Source organism: Stomoxys calcitrans, chromosome 2 (genome assembly GCF_963082655.1).
Source record: "Stomoxys calcitrans chromosome 2, idStoCalc2.1, whole genome shotgun sequence".
NCBI classification, from domain to species: Eukaryota; Metazoa; Arthropoda; class Insecta; order Diptera; family Muscidae; genus Stomoxys; species Stomoxys calcitrans.
In genome coordinates, this window is record NC_081553.1 from 106,191,076 (window position 1) to 106,209,083 (window position 18,008).

An 18,008-nucleotide genomic window follows, 5' to 3' on the forward strand; every position below is an offset into this window, starting at 1 on the left:
TCGGTTCGAAATGTGTTCAAATTTTGACAAATTTTGTTCAGCGATGAGGCTCATTTCTGGTTGAATGGCTACGTAAATAAGCAAAATTGCCGCATTTGGAGTGAAGAGCAACCAGAAGCCGTTCAAGAACTGCCCATGCATCCCGAAAAATGCACTGTTTGGTGTGGTTTGTACGCTGGTGGAATCATTGGACCGTATTTTTTCAAAGATGCTGTTGGACGCAACGTTACGGTGAATGAACACATTTCGAACCGAACACTGATTTTGGTAATAAAATTCAATGATTTGCAAGCGTTGCTCGTTAGTAAGTCTATTCATGATGAAATGTCAAAGCATACTGAGCATCTTTCTCTTTGACACCATGTCTGAAATCCCACGTGATCTGTCAAATACTAATGCATGAAAATCCTAACCTCAAAAAAATCACCCTTTATAAAGTAACCCAAGAAAAGAAAGATTTAAAGTTAGGAATTCCGTGCTACTTACAAAATCCTGAATTGTTTTCAATGCCACTCCCCTTAGTTGGTTTATGTCTGGTATTGGGTCTCCACCTAAGTACCGGTATCTGTTAGACGCTAAAGCCGGGCAATGACAAAGGAAATGCTCCAACGTCTCATCATCTTCTCCGTATGCCCTACACATGCTATCACTTGCTGCACCCATTTCACATAAGTGAGGTAGTCCTATGTGTTGTTGTTCTTGTTGTAGTAGCAGTGTGTGGTACACTGAGGTGGCAGACCTTGCCGATGAAGGAATTCATCGGGTCAATCCGGCACATACAACTGGCTGCCATGGGATTGTCCTATGTGTCCCGTTATGATACCAATGGCTATACTGACCTCCTTCTTGCTTCCTTTCAGTAATAGCCTCGTCTTCTCACGATCTGGATTCCCCCATAGGATTTTCGCCGCCTTACCGACCGTTTCGCTGTTCCACAATGTTGCATGCGCATTCGTCACCCACTCCCTTAACTCGGACTGCGTCGACCCTTAAGGCTTCGGGTTAACCAAGTTTTTTGACGACAGTCCTCTGGCCTTCACCGCCAAATCGTCTGCCGTTTCATTTCCCCTTACTCCGTTATGACTCGGCACCCAAACGATGCGGATTTGGCCATCCTCAGGGGAAGCGTTAATCTCCTCTTACACTGCAAGACTGTTCGTCACCCTTATGGCAATTTTACCGTCCGTAAAGATGTTCACACTCGAGGTCCTCGTGTTAGCACCATACCACTTAACGCCCGGATCTCCGCTTGCAGGACCGTATTATGGTCAGGCAGTCTAAAACAGATGTCAGTCCCTGGGTTTTCAATGTAAACCCCCAGGCCCACTCTGCCCTCTAGCTTTGATCCATCCGTGTAACATGATCGTCCAGATGGCAATAAAAGGGTTCCGTCAATCCAAGACTGTGCCGATGGCAGCAGTGCCTCGCACTCGACTTCAAGGTTAATCTCAAGTATCCGTGCGGATACCTCGGAAGAGGAATGTGAACCTGTCTTTCATGCTGACGATGCTACAACACTTCTAAGTGGTAGGAGTCCGCATTAGCTATGCAGCTAGGCATACGACTGGGCTAGACCTAGAGGTCTGAAAGTTAACCCGGAGAAGAGTAAAATATGCCTGCTTACGAGGAAGCGAAGGTGGGCCAATTTGAGGGGCCATGTTTCTTCTTCTAGATGTTAAGCACTATATTGACTTGCCATAGGCTCGAGTTAAGGCCTCAATCCGCGAACAGTTCACTGGCTCTACAGAAGCATAATTGGGCCAATATTAACTTACGGCTCGTTAGTTTGGTGTTAAGGACATTACAATTTGTTCAGAAAACATGATATCATGCCATATGTGGAGCGATAAGAACCACATCTACTATGGCACTGGAGACAATTCTAGATGTGCGACCCATAGACATACGAGTTGGTTCACAGACACTGAGGCTATGAGACATAGACGAGAGGATGAATAGAAGATAGGAGCAGGCAATATCAGCACAACAAATTTGCCCATGAACAAACCATTAAGGAATCGGGGCAAACTTCTCATATACCGCCTCCTTTTTAAAGCCCAGTCCAAACGGCTTGCCGCAGTGCGATACCTCTTTTGTGGAGTAGTTTTTACATGGCTGCCATACCGAATGTTAGAGTACCTCACAAATGTCGCCACCATTAGGAGGGGATAACCAACCCTAAATTTTCTTCTGATATTTTCGCCAGGATTCTAAGCCAGGCGTTCAGCGTAATAGGCGGACATGCTAACTTCTGCGCTACGGTGGATCATACCATTGCGTAATAATCGCGGCGGCAAAAGGAGACTTGAATGAATTAGAAGAGGTTTCTTAGACGACACTGTTGCCAGCGGTCCAGTCTTAGATTGGGGTCGCTGGTATTGTCATCTGCTAGTTCATGCTACATGGAAGAACAAAGCTGGGCGTCTGTAGAGAGGAGATATAGTCAGAGTTCTGTTTCTGGCTGCCTGACCCCAACACGGTCCTGCTGGCGGATCACGAAATGCGTGAGGTGGTACGGTCTCAAATCGGGGACGTGGAACGTGAATGTATTTACGGTTAGTAATTCGGTCATTAGGACTGTAACAACCAGGACGGTAAGGCCACGAACTGCCTTAGATTATAAGGAGCGTTCTTCCTGGATGGTACCGTCCTCATAGTTTGTTCTCCCAGAATGGTACCATCCGCACCGTTTGAGTGCTGGGTATTGCGGAGTCAGGGTGAACGAAAGAGCAAACGATTTGGCCGTGGGGGTCAGAAGGCTGCCATCAGTAAACTTTCGCGGCGACACAGTCCAAGTTAAGAGTGTGGGCAAAGAACGCTCATGTGGCACTGTGAAACTCTGAAACGGTGGGTAGGGTACACGAGGGTATTACTGAGGAGAAGAAGGAATTCTTTCGCTATCATTACGGCACATATAGGACTACGGGCGCACTTATACGGAATAACTGCGGCAAATGACAGCGTGTGTAAGCGATAGGTGAGGTGAGGAAGGCAAATTTCATGTGTCAAGCAGGAATTTCTTGACTAACAGACTCCTGGACTTAGGTGGGGATACGTTATCAGACTTGAGGCAACTGAGGGGGTATGAAATGCGAAACTCTGAAACGGTCGGTAGGATGATGAAAACCCCATGGAAGATCCAGATAATTAGTACATGAGGGTATTACTGAGGAGATTACGGCACATATAAGACTACGGGCGAATTTATACAGAATAACTGTGGCAAATGACAGCGTGTGTAAGCGGTAGGTGAGGTGAGGAAGGCAAATTTCCTGTGTCAAGCAGGAAATTCTTGGCTAACAGACTCCTGGACTTTGGTGGGGATACGTTATCAGACTTGAGGCAACTGAGAGGGGTATGAAATGAAAAATATTTAGAAATTTTGTGTGCAACACCGAACGCCTGACAAAGAGCGCACAACAAACCGATTGCCAACTTTGATGTATTTCCATAGTAGTATGGGGCAGCCTCAACGTTGCCTAACCTTAATTCTGGATCAACCCCAGCTATTTGGACCCAAATGTAAATGTCGAATTCGTACCCTCCGTTTGAGAGTTTCGTGGGTGCTGAGGACCCCACATTTTTGGAACCAAATTTTAATGCAGATTCCTTCTTTGATTTCAAATGCTTTTCCTTAGAGACGTTTAGAGCTAATGCGGTATGTGGAACCAAACACTCAACAACAGTTTTTGCAAAAATCGTGTTTTGGGGTTGCAATACGAGTGAAGACAAAACTTCTGGGTCGATTATGGATTGCTACTTAACTGCAGTTGCGTTGCCACGAGATAAACCCTAATGTTGGCAATTTTTGTCAAGTATAGTCAATACAAGTGTTTTGAATATCCAGCTACTAAGTAAATTGTTAAAATGTATGGGATTCAATAAAAAAATGGAAATTTGTATTACAAATTTGCCCATTTGCAACGCAACTGAAGTTAAGTTGCTATCCATAATTGACCCCTAAATTTTAACCGGTTCACGTAACCCCGTGATCTGGCGTTTTTGAAAATTAGGCGAGGGTAAAGCGTGACAGAACGAGCTGATAATTCGACATCTGACGTTGTTTCAGGTATCAGGTTGGAAACCTCCCCGATCTTGTCTCTGTTAAATGTTTTTACTTAGAAGTCAGTTGTCCAAGAGTTTGGTTGGGTTAGGTTGGAAGGGCCACCGAGGCCATGGTTGGCCCACTGGGATTTTCCAATCGCCTTTCTTTCTTGGACTTGGGTGTTTCAACGGACATCACCTGTGGTAATGCAAGCTTCGTCGATGTATCCTCTCACGCTTCATCAATGAACTGCGTTGATGACAGGATAAAGGATTCTGTCCTCTAAACTTCATAAGTGCCTGGACGAATAAATATCCCATTGTCTTAATCCATGCCACTATGGACATACACCTGAGCCAGTAAAAGAGCGAGCAACAAGCCGACTACTGGCTCAGGTGTATGTCCATAGTGGCATGGGGCGGAAGAATATCTGCACCCTAAGATTCGAAGAGGATGATATCAGATATAAATTGTCTAGATATCCACCGAGGCCATGGTTGGCCCACTGGGATTTTCCAATCGTCTTCCTTTCTTGGACTCGGGTGTTTCAACGGGCATCACCTTTGGTAATGCAAGCTTCGTCAATGTATCCTCTCACGCTTCATCAATGAACTGCGTTGATGCAGGATAAAGGATTCTGTCCTCTAAACTTCATAAGTGCCTGGACGAATAAATATCCCAGTGTCTTAATCCATGCCACTATGGACATACACCTGAGCCAGTAAAAGAGCGCACAACAAGCCGATTACTGGCTCAGGGGTATGTCCATAGTGGCATGGGGCGGATGAATGACCTAACCTAATCCTGCTATAACTAACCGCCATCTTTTAAGTTTTCTATCCAAGATTACTACATGATCCGCCTTGCCAGATTCTGGTAAGCAGACTACTATTACCAGTCTTGGGCATAATATGTAGCTAACCACCATATACATAGTATATATATGCCATCAGAATCTGTTAGTTTTCACTACCCCATAACAAATACTGATTACAAATTGTAAAATTGTTCTTACATTTTCTCAGAAACTTGAACTGGTCTAAATAATTTTATAACTACCGAGAATTGTAACTTTTGTGGTATCCTTCCGGGCGATTTTTTTTTAATGTTGACATTATTACGTTTCTGTATAAATACAAAATTCTTTTTCAATGTTGCGCATATTCATTTTTTTTCCTTTTGGGCCTTTTTCTTTTTTCTCTCTCCTTAAATTTCTTTTGTAAAATAATTGAATTTCCACATTCGCTGAATTGCTGGCAATGGCTTGCAAAGATTCATTGAAATATGGACACAATGTCGTATACATACTTAACTCTCGTACGTCGCATCCTATTACTCATACGCTACAGGTGTATTGCGTATAGTACAAGCAAACCTGTCTTACATAGTAGTAGCTTTGGGGTATTAGCGTTCGCTCAACAAACAACAAACCCACAATGAAAGCAATGCATGACAATAACAACCGGCTGCTATCTCTGTCTCTTTGACTGCTTATCACTGGAATTCTTAAGGTTCTGTTGGTACGGCAATGACAAGAGTTTTGGGTGGGGGGTGGTTGTATATATGTGTGTGTGTGTGTGTGTTATTGTTTTTCATAATCTTGCAAAATGTAATGTGATAATATACTGCCCTAAAGATAAGTTTGCGACCGTTGATATTTATAAAACTGTTGTTGTTCTCATGCTCGCTCGCCTACTTACCCGCTCTGGCTCACTTTGCCTCTTTTACTTGCATCTCAGCTATGTTGCTAAGAAGACAGCAAAACAACTCTTTTAGTGTAATGAGTATAGCGGTTGAGTTTCCCGCAATAGGCCTCTGGCTTGACATTTACTTAAGCTCTCATACACTCTTCCATCCAATTTTGCAGTGCATATCTACCCATCTCTCTCCCTTTAAATGGATGGTCAACATTAATCAGTGATGGTAATGGTGGTACTTTTTTCATAACTTATTTCATAAATACCCAATTTTGGCGAATTTATGAAAGCAATTGTTAATGAAATTTTCCTAGAAGAGATTTATTTAACGAAATCATGCTGGATCAAAATCAAATCTCTTTGTTAATATCATATCAAAAGTTAATATGATGTCGACCAAAGACTCAATGAAAATAAAATGCTGAGCCAATTTCTAGGGAAAACAAATTTCCATTATATTTTCTATGAAAATAAAATTAAATTTTGTTGTCATACATACCGGCTGTGTTTTTTGGTGGCTCCTGATAATATTGCAGAAATACTGTCCCAGCCCCAGCGGTTCGACTTGGTTTACAACGAAATACCCGGCATTTTGTTAAAAAAAAACGATTGTGGCAGAATTGACTGGTTGCAGAACGTTGGTGAGCAAGAATTGTAGAATTATTTTGTTTGATCTTGGGTGAAAAAATCACAAAAAATTGCAATATGACTGGAAAGATGTAATGTGCACAAATACTAGGATGAAATAAGGTATACATCAGCTGTGCTCTTCATTGCCTTCTGTCGATAAGCAAAACTCGATAACCGAATAACAAACAGCTGAGCTAACACCACGTACATCGTCAGGCAGATAACATTATTGAACCCGCCTAATGTTATGCTACAGATAATAGTCTAACATCTAATACTGAGGAGTGCGTTACGTAAAAATATTTAAATGAGTAATAAACGTTTGCTAAAAACGACATCCCCGGAACAAATTGAAAATATAAGCAAAAAACACCTGTCCAGCAAAAATATGAGTGAAAATAACAATCAAGATGTTTTCTGTTGGAATAAGCTGTGTAATCTTCTAGACGAAAAGCTTAAAGATGTAGCAAAAAAGGATGATTTAACAAACATTACAACGGAAATCGAAAAATTGAAACAGGAGAACACAAAACTGAAGGAAGATATCAACAAACTGAACAGCCGATTGGAAAACATCGATCGAAAGACTCGTATGGCCAATATTGTTGTCAGTGGCCTAGATTGTTCGACTACAATGGCCGCAAGAAATAAGTTTTATAAAATTTGTCAGAACGATTTAAATGTTGATGTAACAATCACACATACAAGGATGTTATCGTTAGGAAAGTCATTTATATTCACCATGGAGACATTCAATCAGTGCCAAAAGGTCTTAGCAGCAAAAGCAAAACTTACTGGCCAAAACATATTCATACACAAGGACTATACCGACTCCGAGCAGAATGTTAGATACAATCTTAGGCAATTGAGCAAGACGGTAACTAAAGTTAGAAAAGATGCTAAAGTCCGGCTTGGCGAGTTCTGTATTTTTATAAACGATAAACATTACGGCTGGACTAATGGAAAGATTCTGGCCCATTCAGAGAACGATGCAAAATTTCTCGGAGATATACTAGATGAAACTGAAAGTACCTTTGAGTTAACAACTAGAAACAAAATGAATTATAGTAATATAAGTAATAGTAATAAGAATAATCAGTAGCAATTCGATTCGTGCCGTATAATATCCTACAATGTAGCAAATCTTGAGAAGTCTATAAGTTTTGGAAGTTTTATGAAATATTTAAGCAACTTTGATATATTCTTTTTGTTTGAAACACATGTAATGCCGAATAAATCAGCGTCATTCGCATCACTTTTTCAGAATTATTGCATACATTGGGTCGATGCACGTAAGATACACAAGGCAGGCCGAGCAAGTGGGGGATGTTTGTTCGGATTTAGAAAGGATCTCAAGAGGAAATTTGATTTTAGATTCAGAAGTATAGGAGAGAACACGGTATTGTTGGCTAAGTTTGATGGAGATGTTGTTTATTTGATCCCTATGTATCTTAACTGTACAAACTGGAGGAACGATTTTGTGAAGCTTGAGACAATTATGAAAGACCTTGACCCAGCGAGGTTTATAATAACGGGTGATCTAAATGCGAGGATTGGACGTGAACAGACTCTGGACCCAATTTCTATAACTGAATTCTCGAATATTGCCGATCGCAGGCGCTCAAAGGATACTGTGACTAATGCTCAGGGGAGAACATTGCTGAATTTTGTGGAGGATTTTGGTGGCATCATCCTGAATGGCAGGACTACAGGAGATACTGACGGAGAATATAGCTTTTGTGGGGCAATGGGAAGTTCTGTCATTGACTATTTTATTTGCTCGTGGAATCTGCTGCAGTATGTACAAGAACTTACTATCCCTACAAAAATCTACTCCGATCATATGCCTGTATGCTTAGGGATGAGGATTCCAAGTATTGGGGCAGTTGGGAATGCAATAAGCCCATGGCGTAGAATGTATTGGGATGATAGATATTGCGCTAAATACAATATTAATCTCCGAAATTCGGTTGAGAGGCAACATCCGGACAATTCAAGTCCGATAAATGAGGGAGTCTTGTCGTTGACGAATATGATAAGGTCTGCTCGTCCAGATGTGGAGAATAGGAGAGTTTTCGAACCTACGCAGAGGTGGTTTGATTGGGCGTGTTATCGGCAAAGGAAACTTGTGCGCAAGTACTTTAGGAGGTATAAAGAGAGTCACAACGAGGAGAATAGGAGAATTTATTACTCTTCAAGGGCGAAATTTCGAAGACTGTGCGCGAGAAAGAAACTAGAGTACCACAATGACAATCTTGGACGCCTGGATAACGTTTCGAACTCCAAGGAATGGTGGGACTTGTCTAATTCCTTGCGAAAGCGCAACCCTGCCCCGCGAGGAAACCTGACTGCGGACGAGTTCCTAGTCCACTTTAGTGCGGCGTTTCGGGCACACTGTGAAACGGAGGCAATAAGTTGGTGTATGCCATACTTTATTAACCCTTTACTTGATTCCCCGTTCGAATTCTGCGAGCTTAATGCTGTAGTCGCGAATTTGAAGGACAACAAGACTCCAGGATTTGATGGTGTACCCTACGAGTTTTATAAACATGCACCCTACTGTTTTCTAGATCGCATGCTTGGACTTTTCAATAAGATTTTCATAACGGAGAGTATTCCTACTGCCTTTAGAACGTCAATTTTGTTACCGATACATAAAAAGGGAGACCCGAATACACCAGCAAACTACCGAGGCTTGTCGCTGATAAACTCTATGAGTAAGATTTTTTGCAATATTCTACTGAATCGACTTTCCGACTGGCTTGACTACAACAGTATATTAAATGAATTCCAGGCAGGATTCAGAAGGAACTATTCCACGGTGGATAACATATTTAACCTCGCCAACATTGTCCATATAAACAGGTTGAATAAGAAAACCACTTACGCTTTTTTTGTGGATTTTTCGACTGCGTTCGACACTATCCCTAGAAATAGTTTATTTTATAAACTGTCCTGTATGGGGATATCATCCAAGATAGTAAGGATTCTACGACTGTTATACGAAGGTACCGACAGCAAGATATGGGACGGTACGTATATGTCTGAGAGTTTCGTTATGGAAACTGGAGTGAAACAGGGGTGCGTACTAAGTCCTGTCCTATTTTCGCTTTACCTGAACGATCTGCCAGAAGTCCTACCTGGGGGTGTGAGAGTAGCGGGAACTACCATCAGAATATTGTTATATGCCGATGACATCGTTTTGCTATCAGATTGCCCAGATGGATTGCAAGGGATGATTGATACTTTGGAAGGGTATTGTGCTACATGGGGTCTAAGTGTTAATTTGCTTAAATCCAAGGTATTAGTATTTCGTAAATGTGCGAGAATTGCAGCAGGCCTGAAGTGGATTTACCGGGGACAGGATATTGAGATTGTTAATAGTTATACGTATCTTGGACTAGAGATGACGTATAATTTATCGTTTAGGAAACACCTGGGGAAAAGACTAGCATCATCTAAGATAGCAGTTGCTTCTACTTGGTCAACTTATATAAGCAACCCACGTATTTCTAGAGAGAACAAACTGAAAATATTTGAGGCTTGTTGCAGGTCGATAATGTTTTACGCCGCCCAAGTCTGGGGCTTCGTCCGGTACGATGATGTTGAGAAATTATTGCGATTCTATGTCAAGAAACTGTTTTATTTGCCCAGCAACACACCCAATTATATGATCCATCTGGAGACTGGGATAAAGTCGATGTATGTTTCGACTCTGCAGATGCATCTCAAATACGTCGACAGGGTATTAAGACTAGGTCCCAATAGACTACCACGTATATTGGCGGAGGAGGTAATAAGATCAGGTACGTACTGGGCGGAGGAATGGACTACTTTATGCGATCACCTACGTTTCCATCCCTCAACGGTCAATGGACCTCTATGTAGGCATTGGCGGGAAATCACCAGACTTTTAGAGACATGTGAGAGATATGAATTTGAAAGTGGCGCGCATAGCTCTCAATTCCATGACCTGTACCCGAAATTAAATTACGATGGAAGTCTTTTGATGATGGGTGACCTTTCCACACGTGCAGTAGGCCTGATTATAAGGGCGAGAGGGGGCCTACTGGACCTAAATGCTAGGTGCTTCAAGAATCACACTGATGGAATTTGCACTATATGTAATTTGGATGCACCAGAAAACACCCTACATTTTATTGGGTGTTGTCCCATTTATAATGAATTTAGAACGATGTATTTTGGCAAAAGCTCACTAACAGAAATTGATGTATTACAAATATTAAACGGCACGAACTATTCTTTATTATATAACTTTTTAGAAACCTGTATTAAATATAGAAATATGTTACTGAATGAATTTAATTAGATATACACTCCACCAGCACAAAGTGTTGTATCGGAATGAATAATAGATGTATGTAAATATTAAGATTCAGAAATAACGGTTACAGCATTCACGCTAAACCAAATATAGATTAAAGTAGTATATACCGCATAAACATAATGTATAGACTATACTAAATAAAATCTATTAAAATAATAAAAAAAAAAAAAATAAAATTAAAATGAAATTTTCTCTGAAAATGGAAATTTTAAAACTTTCTGTATTAAACTCAAATTTTTACATAATTTTCCAAAAATATCAAAATTTCCCGAAATTTCCTATTATTTACTTCCATAAAATGCCTTGAACAATGTGGCTAGAAAATTTGTTGCGACCATTGCTGTAAAGTTATCCATGACACAATGCCCGAAAGTCAAGACAGAGCGGATTATACATCACTGATAGAGTCGATTGGATGGCTCTAGACCAGACCATCTGGGTTTTGGAGTGGGTATACTCCAAATAACTACAACTGGGTATTTCAAGATGGATAACCGTGCACCGTTGAGTGTATCAAGTGGAAATCTTTGTAAATTAAGAAGTAGTGGAATGGCTATGGTATAATGTCTTGACGACGCTTGGCATGAAATCTCTGGTGCACGTATTTCTGATTTAAAAACTACCCTAGGTTGTCGCAGATCTGTCAACAAGATGGATGAACAGTTTAAAATGCACCTATGCTGGGTGCCGGGTCATAGAGATATCCCAGATTAGATATCAGACGATCTTATAAGAATAGGAAGTACTTTACAAATACCAGGGGAACTGGAATAAGTGGGAATACCACTAGCGACATGCAAGCTAATTCTTCGAGATTAGACCCGAAGGAAAACGGATGACAGTGTACACAAAATGATGGCTGTCAGGTGAGCTGTATCAAGCTATGGATCGATTAAGACCATATTGGACTCGTACATGTCAATGACTTGATACAGCAGTAGTAGATTTTCATACCCACCACCATAGGATAGGGAGAACTGGAATAAGTGGGAATACCTCTAGCGACATGCAAGCTAATTCTTCGAGATTAGACCCGAAGGATAAAGGATGACAGTTTACACAAAATGATGGCTGTCAGGTGAGCTGTATCAAGCTATGGATCGATTAAGACCATATTGGACTCGTACATGTCAATGACTTGATACAGCAGTAGTAGATTTTCATACCCACCACCATAGGATAGGGGGTTTATTCATTTGGTCATTCCGTTTGCAATACATCGAAATATTCATTTCTGTCGTAAAAATCTAAGACGATCTAGCCATGTCCATCACGCTACACTCTTTTAAAATGAAGATACTGAGCTGAACACAGGTTCTTTCTTTGTCCATAGGTAGGTTAAGTTCGAAGATGGGCTATATCGGACTTGATATAGCACCCATATTGACCGATCTGCCGATTTAAGGTCTAAGGGCCATTAATGCCACATTTATTATCCGTTATGTTGAAGCTCATGGGAGAAGCCGTTGTACAGAATTTCAGCAAAACCGGATTAAAATTACTCCCTCTTGAGTCTTAAGAAGTCAAGATCTCTGATTGGTTTATATGACAGCTATATCAGGTTACGTACCGATTTGAACTATACTTAGCACAGTTTTTGGAAGTCATAACACAAAACTTCATGTACAATTTCAGCAAATGGGATGAGAATTGTGCCCTATAGAGATCTAAAAAGTCAAGATCCAAGATCGGTTTTATATGGCAGCTATATCAGGTTATGGACCGGTTTGAACCATACTTGGCTCAGTTTTGGAAGTCATAATAAAACACTTCATGAAAAATTTCAGGCACATCGGTTGAGAATTGCGTCCTCTAGAGACCTAAGAAATCAAGATCTCAGATCGGGATATATGGCAGCTATATCAGGTTATGTACCGATTAGCACTATTATAGGAAGTGATAACAGAATATCTCGTACAAAATTTCAGCCAAATCTAATGAGAATTGCGCCCTCTAGTGGCTCAAAAGGTCAAGATCCAAGAACGATGTATATATGGCAGCTATATGAGGTTACGGACCAATTTGTACCGTACTTAGCAAAGTTTTTGGAAGTCATAATAAAACACTTTATGCAAAATTTCAGCCAAATCGGATGAGAATTGCGCACTCTAATGGCTCAAGAAGTTAAGATCCAAGATTGGTTTATATGACAGCTATATCGGGTTATGGACCGATTTGAACCATACATAGCACAGTTATTGAAAGTCATAACAAAACACTATGTGCCAAATCAGATAATAATTGCGCCCTCTGAAAGCTGTAGAAGTCAAGACCCACGATCGGTTTATATGGCAGCTATATCAGGTTATGAAACGATTTAAACCATACTTAGCACAGTTTTTGGAAGTCATAATAAAACACTTCATGCAAAATGAAAATTGCGCCCTCTAGTGGCTCAAGAAGTTAAAATCCAAGATCAGTTTATATGGCAGCTATATTAGGTTATGAACCGATTTGATTCATACTAAACATGTTTTTGGAAGTCATAACAAAACACTTTGTGCCAAATTTCAGCCACAGTTATTGAATGTGTTACCAAAACAAGACGTTCAAAATTTCAACCAAATCTTATAAAAATTGCACCATCTAGATGCTCAAGAAGTCAAGACCCAAAATCGGTTTATATGGCAGCTATATCAAAACATGGACCGATTTGGCCCATTTACAATCCTAACCGACTCACACTCATAAGAAATACTTGTGCAAAGTTTGAAGCGTCTAGCTTTACTCCTTCGAAAGTTAGCGTGCTTTCGACAGTTGGACGGGCGGACGGACGGACATGGCTAGACCGACTTTAAAATTTCATGCCCAATCCCATGGCATCCGGTTGTACGTACCGTATTGACCCGATGAAAGCCTTCATCGGCAAGGGCTGCCGGCTCAGTGTACAACACACTGCTACAACAACATCAACAAAATATCATGCCGATCAAGAACATATATCTTTTATGGGGTCTTGGACGCATATTTCGAGGTGTTACAAACGGATTGACGAAATTAGCATTCCCCCCATCCTAAGGTGTAGGATATAAAAAGTACCTTTTTTTAAAGTCTTTTTTTAAGACCCTTTGTACTGATCCCTGTATCATTCCTGGCATTGATAGTGCCAGCATTTGTATGTGTGTAAAAGTTTCAATTTGTTTGTTTTCTTTGTTTTATCAATTTCGCTTTTATTTATAAATATTGCAGGTGTATATTTATTAGCATACAACGGGTGTGTGTATGGGTGTTTATATTTTGTGGAAACAAGTGCTTCTGGCGTTGCTGCTGCTGCTGCTATTGTTGACGTTGCTGTTGTTGTTATTTTGCTATGAGTACTCATCATACGTTCGCTGGTAATGAGTACTAAATTAACACTTTTTTTCTCGACTAGCCCTACCAACTCTCCAGAAATGAATTTTATATTGAGAAACTGCCTTTGTTTGGCCAAGTGCTCTTCGTTTGTCGCTCTTTGGTTGTTGTTTGTTTTCTTTTATTGCTGCAGTTGCTGTTAATTGCACACAAGTATGCGAGCACATGTGTGCGTGTGTGTGTGTATGAGTTTGAGTGCGTGTTTATGTTTTTTTTTCTCACCTACGTGTTGTTAATGTGAATGGCTGGCTAGCCGCCGTATGGGTTGTTGTGATTCAGTTTTAGCATTTTTTACTCGTCAACTACATTTTAGTTAATTTTTTGTTGTCCAAGCAATAACGATTCTCTGCTACCACACGGTCTTTGCTTAAAATCAAATTTTTGTTTTGCTTTTTATTCGCCTAACAAAGAAAATACAAAAACACAAAACAAATAACATCAGCAAAAAGAACAAAAACAACATCATAAAAAAAAGAATAATAATCGATAACAAGAAGAAGAACCAATAAAAGTAAAATGAAACAATCAAACATATAACACCAACAGCAACAACAACATTCACAACAGAGCAGAAAGTGCTCTCCACAGACGCGTTTTCATTATAACGAATGTTTATTTACCTGCAAGAAGTTTATAACAACAATCATAATAAGAATAAAAATAATACTAATAATAATAATCATAACAATATCAATGTTTTATATGCCATGAAATGCTTAACGCTCCATACTGCTACACTTAGCATTTGACTTGACCCGGCTTCAATCACTTGTGAGGTGGGGCGAGGAGCATTAACCCACCACAAACACATCAGCAACTCTGGCAGTAACGCAGCAAAGAAAGCAAATTATTAAAAGTTCATGCAATTAAAGCAAGGCAAAAGGGATTAAGTGAACACTTTGTGGAATGAAACGTGAAACGAAAACATAAAAAATTAAAGAACAAGATTACAAACAGGAAATAAATATTGGCCCTCCAATCTCCCATGGTGATTAAGTACGCGCAGCAATGGGCATAAAATGAGCAAGAAAGTTTTTAATGGCCAAACAAGTAGCAAAACAAAAATAACGCCAAATAAATACATAATTAATGAAGAAGTAAATAAGGAAAAAGAAACTTAAAAGAATATATAAAAAGATATAAAGAAATAGGAAAATTTTAAATATAAAAAAAATTAAAAAAAAAAATATTGAATTAAAAAATATGAAAAGTGTTGAATAGAAAGTTTTAATGGACATAACTTTTAATGTTACTTGAAAAGCTTAATTTGTTTTTATAAAGCCAAGGTTCTCAAGGGGTTAATTTATATAATACATTTAAATGACTAACTTTTATATGGAGAGAATCAAACTGTGTAAATTTTATAAAACAAAACAAAAAAATCATAAAAAATTGGTTTTTATAAAACCAAGGTTCTCAAGGGGTTAATTTATATACTCCTTTAAAATGACTAACTTTCATATGGATAGAATCAAAGTATTTAAATTTTATTAAAAAAACATGAAGAAATTTGTTTTTATAAAGCCATGGTTCTCAAGGGGTTAATTTATATGCTCCTTTAAAATGGCTAACTTTGATATGGAGAGAATCAAACTGTTTAAATTTTATAAAACAAAACCAAAAAATCATATAAAACTTGTTTTTATAAAGCCATGGTTCTCAAGGGGTTAATTTATATACTCCATTTAAATGACTAACTTTCATATCGAGAGAATCAAACTGTTTAAATTTTATAAAAAAAAAATCATATAAAATTTGTTTTTATAAAAGCATGGTTCTCAAGGGGTTAATTTATATAGTGCATTTAAAAACCTAACATTCATATGGAGAGAATCAAACTGTTTAAATTTTATAAAAAAAATCAAAAAAAAAAAAATTGTTTTAAAAAAGTCAAGGTTCTCAAGGGGTTAATTTATATACTCCATTAAAATGACTAACTTTTATATGGAGAGAATAAAACTGTTTAAAATTTCATAAAAAAATAAAATAACTTAAAATGAAGTCACCGAAGTGCAAACAAAAACACAAAACAATAACACCCTCGAGCATGTTCGCAAATTAATGAGTTACGAGCCAAAGCCAATTGAAGGCAAACTCAACAACCACAAAAAAGTCCATTCAAAATTTCGCACAAAACTATTATTAAATGCCATTGAAAATTATTTCACATAGATAATTGTTCATTAGCAGCTGTCGGAAAAATATTTTGTTTTTTTTTTTATCAATGTAAAATTATCGGCAAAATATTTGCCATGAAAACATGGACTTGATTAGAAAATAGTTTTCTTTAAACCGGCATCGTTTTTCAGTTTGTATAGAAAAAAATTGTGTTTTTTCTGTTGTGTTCTGGTTTCTGTGTTCTGCCAATGCTGAAAACATTTGACTGAAAGCATTTTGTTTCTCGAACGTAACTTTGGTTTATTAATCATCACTTAACAATGGAATATTTCAGCCCGCAATAAGGTCATTCCCAGTGAAATTCAAATATCTGTTGTTATTTTTTTTTATCGTGTCAATCATTTCGTTAAAGTGCATTTAATTTGTAAGTTGTTTAATTTTTCCATTGCAAATGTCAATGACTTGATACAGCAGTTGTAGATTTTTATACCCACCACCATAGAAAAGGGGGTATATTCATTTAGTCATTCCGCTTGCAACAAATCGAAATATCAATTTCCAACCCTATAAAGTATATATATTCTTGATCAGCGTAAAAGTCGAAGACAATCTAGCCGTGTCCGTCCGTCCGTCTGTATGTCTGTCTTTTAAATCACGCTACACTCTGTAAAAATGAAGATACTGAGCTGAAACTTTGCACAGGTGCTTTCTTTGTCATTACGCAGGTTAAGTTCGAAGATGGGCTATATCGGACTATATCATGATATAGCCCCCATATAGACAGATCTGCCAATTTAAGGTCTAAGGCCCATAAAAGCCACATTTATTATCCGATTTTGCTGAAATTTGGCATAGTGAGTTGTGTTAAGCCCTTCGAGATTTTTCCTAAATTTGGCCCAGATCGGTGCAGATTTGGATATAGCTGCCATATAGACCAAACTCTCGATTTTAGGTTTTGGGCCCATAAAAGGCGCATTTATTGTCCGATTTCGCTGAAATTTGAGTCAGTGAGTTGGGTTAGGCCCTTCTACATCTTTGTTATACCCACCAGCGAAGGATATGCGCGGCCAATTGACCGGTTCCAAACGTGAAATAATTTCACCGAACTCGCCTCTCAATAAGTCCATTGTTACGCGTCCCGTGTTTTTTTTTTATTCATGTAACCAACACGCAGGGGATGTCCCATATATATACAGTGCATTGCGTTGGTAAATAGGAAAGTTAAGGGTTGGAGGGGGAAAAGAGGGAGTAGTGTTTATTGATATTCATCTTAAATTTCTGAACGTCAATGTCGGTGAAGATGGTTCGAGTGAAAATTGAATTTTCTCGTTAATGCATGGTTCGGTCGACTGGCCAATCAATTAAAAAAGGGTGTGAGTTCCTGGCAAGTCTTGTATTCATGATGAACATCCTAACGTCAGGGATAAGAAAATATATATCCCTGGAACACTGCCATGCAAATAACGATAGAGCAATACAACGCTCAACAATAGAGTTGGATAATCTACTGTCCCCAATCAACACCAACGCTCTCCATTGAACCCGATCAAGTAGCTCCAAGGATGATTTTGGAGCTCTTGCCCATATATGAGAGTTATATTCCATCCTCGGCCTGATGTAGGTAGTATAGCTATTGAGAAGATCAGAAGAGGTGAAATATTTCTTGCACCGCTTAAGAAATCCCAAATACTTGAATGCTTCTTTCGACACTTCAAATACGTGTTTTGACCAAAGGACATCGGACATGGTATCTTCATGCCCAGAACATCAAGAGCATCTGACTACTGAATATCTATACCGTCGATAGTCAGTGAATCCC

The 18,008-nt window shown here is 39.1% G+C and overlaps 1 protein-coding gene across 15 annotated transcripts in view; it reads left to right on the top strand.

The window, feature by feature from the left end:
- Positions 1–18,008, top strand: part of LOC106081822 (protein lap4) — a 704,386-nt gene that overhangs the window by 286,176 nt on the left and 400,202 nt on the right. Inside the window, exon 1 of one of the 15 annotated variants that reach the window (XM_059364096.1) lies at positions 14,007–14,582. The exons of the other annotated variants lie outside the window; for them this stretch is intronic. The gene's annotated coding sequence lies outside the window, so the exon portion shown is untranslated. Of the gene's footprint in view, positions 1–14,006; positions 14,583–18,008 lie in introns of those variants that run through there. 15 annotated transcript variants of the gene reach the window in all.